A 7,500-nucleotide genomic window follows, 5' to 3' on the forward strand; every position below is an offset into this window, starting at 1 on the left:
AGCACACACAAAGACACACAAGCGCACACACACATGCACGCACACACACACACACACACACACTCATAGACACACACACAGACACACACAGACACACACACATACACACACATACACACACACACACACACACAACACTACAACTGTCCAACTACGTACACGACAGGGAAAAAAATCAATTAATCTACCCTTGTATGCGCTGCCATCGTCACCGCTAGAGAGCAAGCCGAAACGGAGGCTGAGGTGATTAGCGTTAGCAAGTTTCTCCACCAAGCTTCTCTGTGTGTCTTCTGTCACGACAACCATAACAACCTAACGTGGACGTTCTACTCGCGTTCTCTTCACAACGCCACACCCCGGGGTGGTCAACTGTCAGCTCTGCTAACCCAACAGATAAGGGGCTCTTCGCACACGCATAACGTTGCGTTACAGCTAGCTGCCTTTCTCAAAAGCACTGGAGTGTGTTCTGTTAAGTATAATAAAACCAGAGCAAAAGTTTGGACACACTTTCCCATTCAATTGAATGGGGAAGTGTGTCCAGACTTTTGACTGGTACTGACTGGTACTGTATATACATACATGACACACTGACCCGTTTACCAAGAGCCAGGGAACTTGACGAGAGCACTTGATTGTCGGGTAAAGAATCCAATCCGGGCTGATTTGAAGCAAAGTAGTCCTGATCTGATGACTGTGTGTACTGAAGACCTATAGAGAGAGGTGATTTGAACCTCCTGAGAAACACCGCTTTGAACCTAATGACCCCAGATTGGCTAACTGGATCATCCAATAAGGATAAGAACACTCTGTGTCTGGATCCAGGTAGACAGGTAGACAGGTAGACAACGTGTCAGGCCTGGAGCAGAGTCTGTCCTTGTCCTCTCTAGTGACTGTGCAGTAATGAGGGGCTCGTTGATCTTTGCCGTTCAGATTTTTGCCAGTGCAGCCGGGGCCTGGGGACAGATCTGCCAGTAAGTGGGCCGCCTCTGGAGAAGAGCACCACAGACGTCATTAGAGAGCCACAGATCAGCCCCCCCCCCCCACACACACACACAGACACACACACACACACACAGATGCACACACACACCCAAACACACATACAGATACACAGATATGTGTGTGCATGCATGCTTGCATCCGTGCGTGTGTATTTAACCTATATGGTACAGCGTCTGGTGAAAAAGTCCCAGAGTAGGGCAATGTCATTTTGATTTTATTTTTTTACAGATTATGAAAGTGCAGATTGTAAGCTTTCAAATGATATGCCATACATTGAAGATAGTACTAGAAGAAGAACTACTTCAAAATAGTTGATGCTTGGTCAATGTAGCTGCCTTGAGTGGCGTTGCGAATTGTCCTGTTGCGTTTGCCGTAGCTGTTTGCTGTTTCCGGGTTCAGAGCACGCTGGCGTCAAGCGCTGTGACTGCCGCTTCTGTCACCCGGTCTTGTCTTTTTTGTATCCTGTCTTTTTGTATCCTGTCCTGGTTTCTTGTTTTCGCCGTCTACCTTGTTTTGTGTGCCCGTCTTCCCCCGGAGGTCTCCGCTTTTTATTTTTCTTCTTTTCTTTTCCAAGTATTTTTGACTCTTCGCCGACCTCCGCTGCTTTCCCACCCGCCACCTCCCACCTCTCACTGCCTCCACTACCGGATTACAGTATCCATCGCCTCCGCTACCGGACTACAGTATCCATCTCCTCCTCTACCGGACTGCAGTATTCACCGCCTCATCGTTCCTGTCCCCCGGCTTTGTGTTGCTGACCGACCCGCTGCGCGCATCGCTGGCCTGGCTGTGCTGTGCCACTACCCCCGTTCCGGGAGGTAGCCACCACTCCCTCCCCGGTTCGGGGGTTGCCATCTCCGCAGGTGAGTGTCAGTCCTTCCCGGCCTTCACTCACTACTGCAGGTTTTGGTCGCTGGCATGGCACGGTTAGGCTGGCTGGCCGCGCGGGTTCAGTCCCAGGCTGGCAATACAGATGACAACAACAACAACAACACCACGCTGTCACTCTGGTCTACTGCCATGTTTACACAACTCACTGCCCACCAACTACTAGTCACTCCCAACCTATCCACTGAACTGCTCCCATCTGTACTCTGGTTTCATCTCCAACTTGGACTCACCCTCCTGCTGCTCCTATCGTTTTGCCCTGGACCCCCGCCCACCATACTCACCTATACTGCCGTTGACCTTCACTCACTGAACCATAACCATCGCCTCACTGCTGCTGCTGCCACCGCCGCCACCAAGGCAGGCATTCTCCGCCGCCGCCGCTACATCCACCGAGGCTCCCAGCAACATCGACACCGGACTCTACACCACCCTGAAGGCACAAACATCCCCTCATTCTGGACTACCTCTCGCTCACCTGTCATCACCCCACACCGCACCGCTGACCCCTCAAACCTCCGCTCTCTCCCTCCTGCTCCCCCATCCATCTCCCTTGCACTATTGAACACTCGCTCTCTCTCCAACAAATCCCCTGTCATATCTGAACTGATACTGGACAACAACCTGGACATACTTCTCACTGAAACCTGGCAACAACCCTCGGACTACTACTCACTCAACCAGGCCACCCCCCCTAATTACACCTACATCGCTAAACCCCGCCTCTCCAAGCGAGGGGGTGGTCTCGCTGCTCTCCACAAACTCACCCTAACTGTCACTGTACTGGACCTCAACCTCCCACCCATGTCATCCTTCGAATACCTCGCCTTTTCACTCCCCAACTCCATAACTGCACTCCTACTCTACCGCCCACCGAAGCCACACCCCTCTTTTCTGTCTGATCTCTCTGAACTCCTCACCATTGCCTCTTCCCTTTCTACCCGTCTCTTACTCACCGGTGACTTTAATATCCATGTCGACCAACCCAACTCCAACCTCACCTCTGATTTCCTCTCTCTCCTTGATTGTTTCCACCTCACCCAGCACATCAACTTCCCCACCCATGTAAAAGGCCACACACTTGACCTTGTCTGCTCTGCCTCCCTACCCATATCCAACCCCCACCCTTTTCCTTTCCCACTCTCTGACCACCACTGCATCCTCTTCTCTGCCCCCCTGCACCTACCGCGCCACCCCATCAAACGCACCATCTCCTTCCGTAACATAAAATCTGTCAACCCACTCACTCTATCCCAGTCCATATCTTCTGCCCTCCCCACTGACTCCACTCCCACCAACCCGGAAGACTATGCCACCTTACTCAACTCCATTCTCTCTGACTCCCTTGACTCACTGGCCCCCTTGAAAACCATCACTGTCTCCTTCACCACCTCCTCCCCCTGGTACACCCCTGAACTACGCACCATGAAACAGACCGGCCGCCAACTTGAACGACTACACAATAGAACCCACCTCACTGTCCATGCTGAAGTCTACAAGCAACATATCTCCTCCTACCGTGACGCACTCCAAGCTGCCAAATCTGCCTACTACTCCACCCTCATCAACACCTCCAATCGAAACCCCCGCACCCTCTTCTCCACTGTCAAGACACTACTCCAACCCCCGGACAACAACACAACTTCCTCCCCTGACCTCTGCAACTCCTTTCTCCACGCCTTCAACAGCAAGATCTCCCACATCAATAGCTCACTGACTGCCTCCATCTCCAACTCCACCACCCCCGCCCCCCCTGCTGTCATCTTCCCCCCTCCTGACTACCCTCCCCCTACTCCTCTCACTACTTTCTCCCCTATTGACTCCTCCCTCATCACTACTATCATCACCGCCTCCAAAACAACCACCTGCTCCCTCGACCCCCTCCCTACCACCCTGACCAAGGCCTGCCTCCCTGCCCTCATCCCCCACCTCACTGCCCTCTTCAATCAGTCACTATCCCAAGGCCACGTTCCCTCATGCTACAAACTTGCCGCTGTCACCCCCATTCTCAAAAAGCCCACTCTTGACCCAGCCAATCTCTCCAACTACCGCCCCATCTCCAACCTACCATTCCTTTCCAAAACCCTAGAGCGCGTTGTCGCTGCCCAACTTCACTCCCACCTCCAATCCAACAAACTGTATGAACCCCTTCAATCTGGCTTCCGCCCACATCACAGCACTGAAACAGCCCTGGTCAAAGTAATCAACGATCTCCTCACCTCTGCAGACTCAGGTGCCCTCAACATCCTAGTTCTACTAGACCTGAGCGCAGCCTTCGACACAGTGTCCCACTCCATCCTCCTTCAAAGGCTGCGCCAACTGGGTGTTGAGGGCACCGCCCTGGACTGGCTCACCTCCTACCTCACCAACAGACACCAGTTCATCTCCCTCTCCGGTCACACCTCCTCCTCCTCCTCTGTCACACAGGGGGTCCCACAAGGCTCAGTCCTCGGCCCCCTGCTCTTCCTCTGCTACACACTCCCCCTCGGTCACATCATCCGCCAATTCAACCTGGACTTCCACTGCTACGCTGATGACACACAGATTTACATCACCACAAACTCCACCCAGAACCCACCCCTCACTCACATCGAAACCTGCATCTCCGCAATAAAAACCTGGCTCACACACAACTTCCTCAAACTGAACAGTGAAAAGACCGAAGTCATCCTCATCGGCACCAAATCCACCCTCAATAAAACCAGACCCATCACACTCACCATTGACGACACTACCATCACCCCCTCCCCCCTGGCTCGCAACCTCGGCTTCATTCTGGACCCCACCCTCTCATTCGATCCCCACGTCAGTTCCATTGTCAAGACATCCTACTTCCACCTCCGAAACATTGCAAAAATCAGACACTGCCTCTCCCCCCCCGCTGCTGAATCCCTCATCCACGCCTTCATCTCCTCCCGCCTCGACTACTGCAACTCCCTACTCACCGGCATCACCTCCCGCTCCCTCCATAGACTCCAGATGGTCCAAAACTCTGCTGCACGCCTCCTCTCAAACACCCGCTCCCGTGACCACATCACTCCTGTCCTCCACTCTCTCCACTGGCTCCCCATCAAAGAACGTATACAATTCAAAGTCCTCATCCTCACATACAAAGCCCTCCATAGCCTGGCCCCCCCTTACCTGACTGACCTCCTTCTCCCCCACCGCCCTACCCGTACCCTCCGATCCTCATCCATTGTTCCCCTCACTGTCCCACCCTCAAAACTCAAAGGCTTCGGTCACCGTGCCTTTTCACGAGCCGCACCCCGCCTCTGGAACTCTCTCCCTCAACCACTCAGAGACTCACCCTCACTCCTCACTTTTAAATCCCACCTCAAAACCTACCTGTTCTCCCACGCCTACAGCCTCCCCTACCCCTAGCCATCTCCCCCATCCCTGCCACCCCCGCCCCCCCCCTGGACATGCATACAACCTCCCCTATCCCTAACCTTCTCCCCTAACCCTCCCACCCCCCTCCCCCCATGGACATGCATACAACCTCCCCTTCCCCGTTCGTTAACTCTGTGTTCTATGTGCTCATGTTATCTGTTGCTTGTTGTTTCTGTGTTTTCCGTTTTTCCCATATGTGACACAGCCCAATGAAAAGGGCTACCTGTAGGCGAAATCATTTTTCAGTTTTTTACATGTGCTTAAACTACAGATTGTAAGCTTTCAAATGATGCATCATACATTGAAATCGGAAACAAATTGAAGACGACATGAGTATTTGAAAGTTGCTACACCGGAAATCACTAAGCACAGAAAATCCCCATCAAAGATAATGATGCACCCCCCTCCCCCCATGGACATGCATACAACCTCCCCTTCCCCGTTCGTTAACTCTGTGTTCTATGTGCTCATGTTATCTGTTGCTTGTTGTTTCTGTGTTTTCCGTTTTTCCCATTGTCAGCGTCTTTGAGCCTCGGAAAAGCGCTATATAAATCCAATGAATTATTATTATTATTATTATTATTACATCTCAAACCAACTACCGGAGAAAATCGTTCAGAATCAAAACAAAAGCGTTTGCTGCCATCATGTTGGTAGCTAGCTAGCAGCTAAGTAAGAACATTGCTATGACCTAAATGCATGTTCAGCACATCACCACATGCTGATAGAACATCAACATGCTAAAAACACATAACTACACATCATTTGATGATCACACAGTCCTTGCTTTGGAATACGTCCTAAAACGTAAGCTTGTTTACAAGCCATGTATCACTAACCCAGTAGCCTATGATGCAGGAAGGCAGATGATACAGTGAATCCTATTCACAAATTATAACTATTTAGTGATCCTAAAACTGTTTGTTATATTGAGTGGGCTCTTCAACACTTAGACTTTCATAACATGAAAAAAAAAATTTGTTTTTCGGCATTTGCGCGACTTGAGAATTGCCAACATACGGACCTTTTCACCAGACCGTGTAATCCTGCCCAACTGTTATTCCTTTCCCTCAATTCCTTTATAAAAAAACCGGTTCCTTTGATATACACGTCCTGCGCTTGGGTTCTCTAGCTGTAACAAGAACGAGATCGAAAAAACACAAAAAATAGCCACGTTAGCAAGTTCTTTCCTCTCGCTTCGCGGGGACGTGTGAGGAGCGTGATTAAACATAAGCGCCAGCAAAGAGCTCTCCCGTCTCTTCATCTGGGCTGTGTCCTGCCTGACAACACAATACGCCGCTACTGAAACTCTCTGTGAAACGTGTTGAACCATGTTAAAGTAGGCCCTGGTGTTCCCAACCACACACGAAGATAATTTCAATCGCAAATCTGGTGAACAAGGGAATAGTAGGGTGGGTATATGCGGTCGGGAGGGGAATAAATAATAGGAGCTGCGTTCAGCGTGCGCGCGGTCTGTCCGTCCGTCCAGACCTCAGAGATTTAGCGCTCTCCCCAGACGAGCTCTCCTTCTCATCCCTCGTAGGAGCGGGGCTTCTTAATCACGGCCCCTGCTCTCTCCCGGCTCCGCTCTGATTAAAAGGAACAGGGACCGTTCCGTAGGGACGGCCCAGGATGGGAACTCCTCTTATCCTCACCTCACCGGTTCTATTACCGGGGCTTTGAGGCCGCATTTGTAATTGCCTCCCTTTATTACTGAGCCTGCATGTCAGCCTGGAACACCAGTGCCCTCGACAGAGGGGAGGAAAAGTCTGTGTGGTCCACAGAGGGGGGGGGGCACGCACATGCACGTACGCACGCACACGTACACACACACACACCCACACATACACATAGGACATGCTGTACTGTGGGAAACCTGTTGTACTGTACACATACACACATACTGGGCTCACTGACTCAATGGTTGTATCCACACTGTCACCCCACTGCACACACACACACATACTGTAGTCACACTGCACACACACACACACGCACACACACATACTGTAGTCACACTGCACACACACACACATACTGTAGTCACACTGCACACACACACATATACTGTAGTCACACTGCACACACACACACATACCAGGGTTTCCGTTAACCGGTAATTACCGGTCTTTGTCCGGTAAAATGTGTTGAAGTCCGACAAATTGAAAACTCGTCGGACATAATGTCCGGTGAAAATAATTCCCTCTAAGCACAATTTGG

General features: G+C 51.3%; 1 protein-coding gene across 1 annotated transcript in view; it reads left to right on the forward strand.

Moving 5' to 3' along the window:
• The window catches only part of lamc3 (laminin, gamma 3), a gene marked incomplete at both ends in the record, with an annotated part of 146,832 nt that overhangs the window by 61,419 nt on the left and 77,913 nt on the right, over positions 1 to 7,500 (forward strand).

Source organism: Nansenia antarctica (assembly GCF_963989245.1).
Source record: "Nansenia antarctica genome assembly, chromosome: 4".
In the NCBI taxonomy this organism is placed as follows: Eukaryota; Metazoa; Chordata; class Actinopteri; order Argentiniformes; family Microstomatidae; genus Nansenia; species Nansenia antarctica.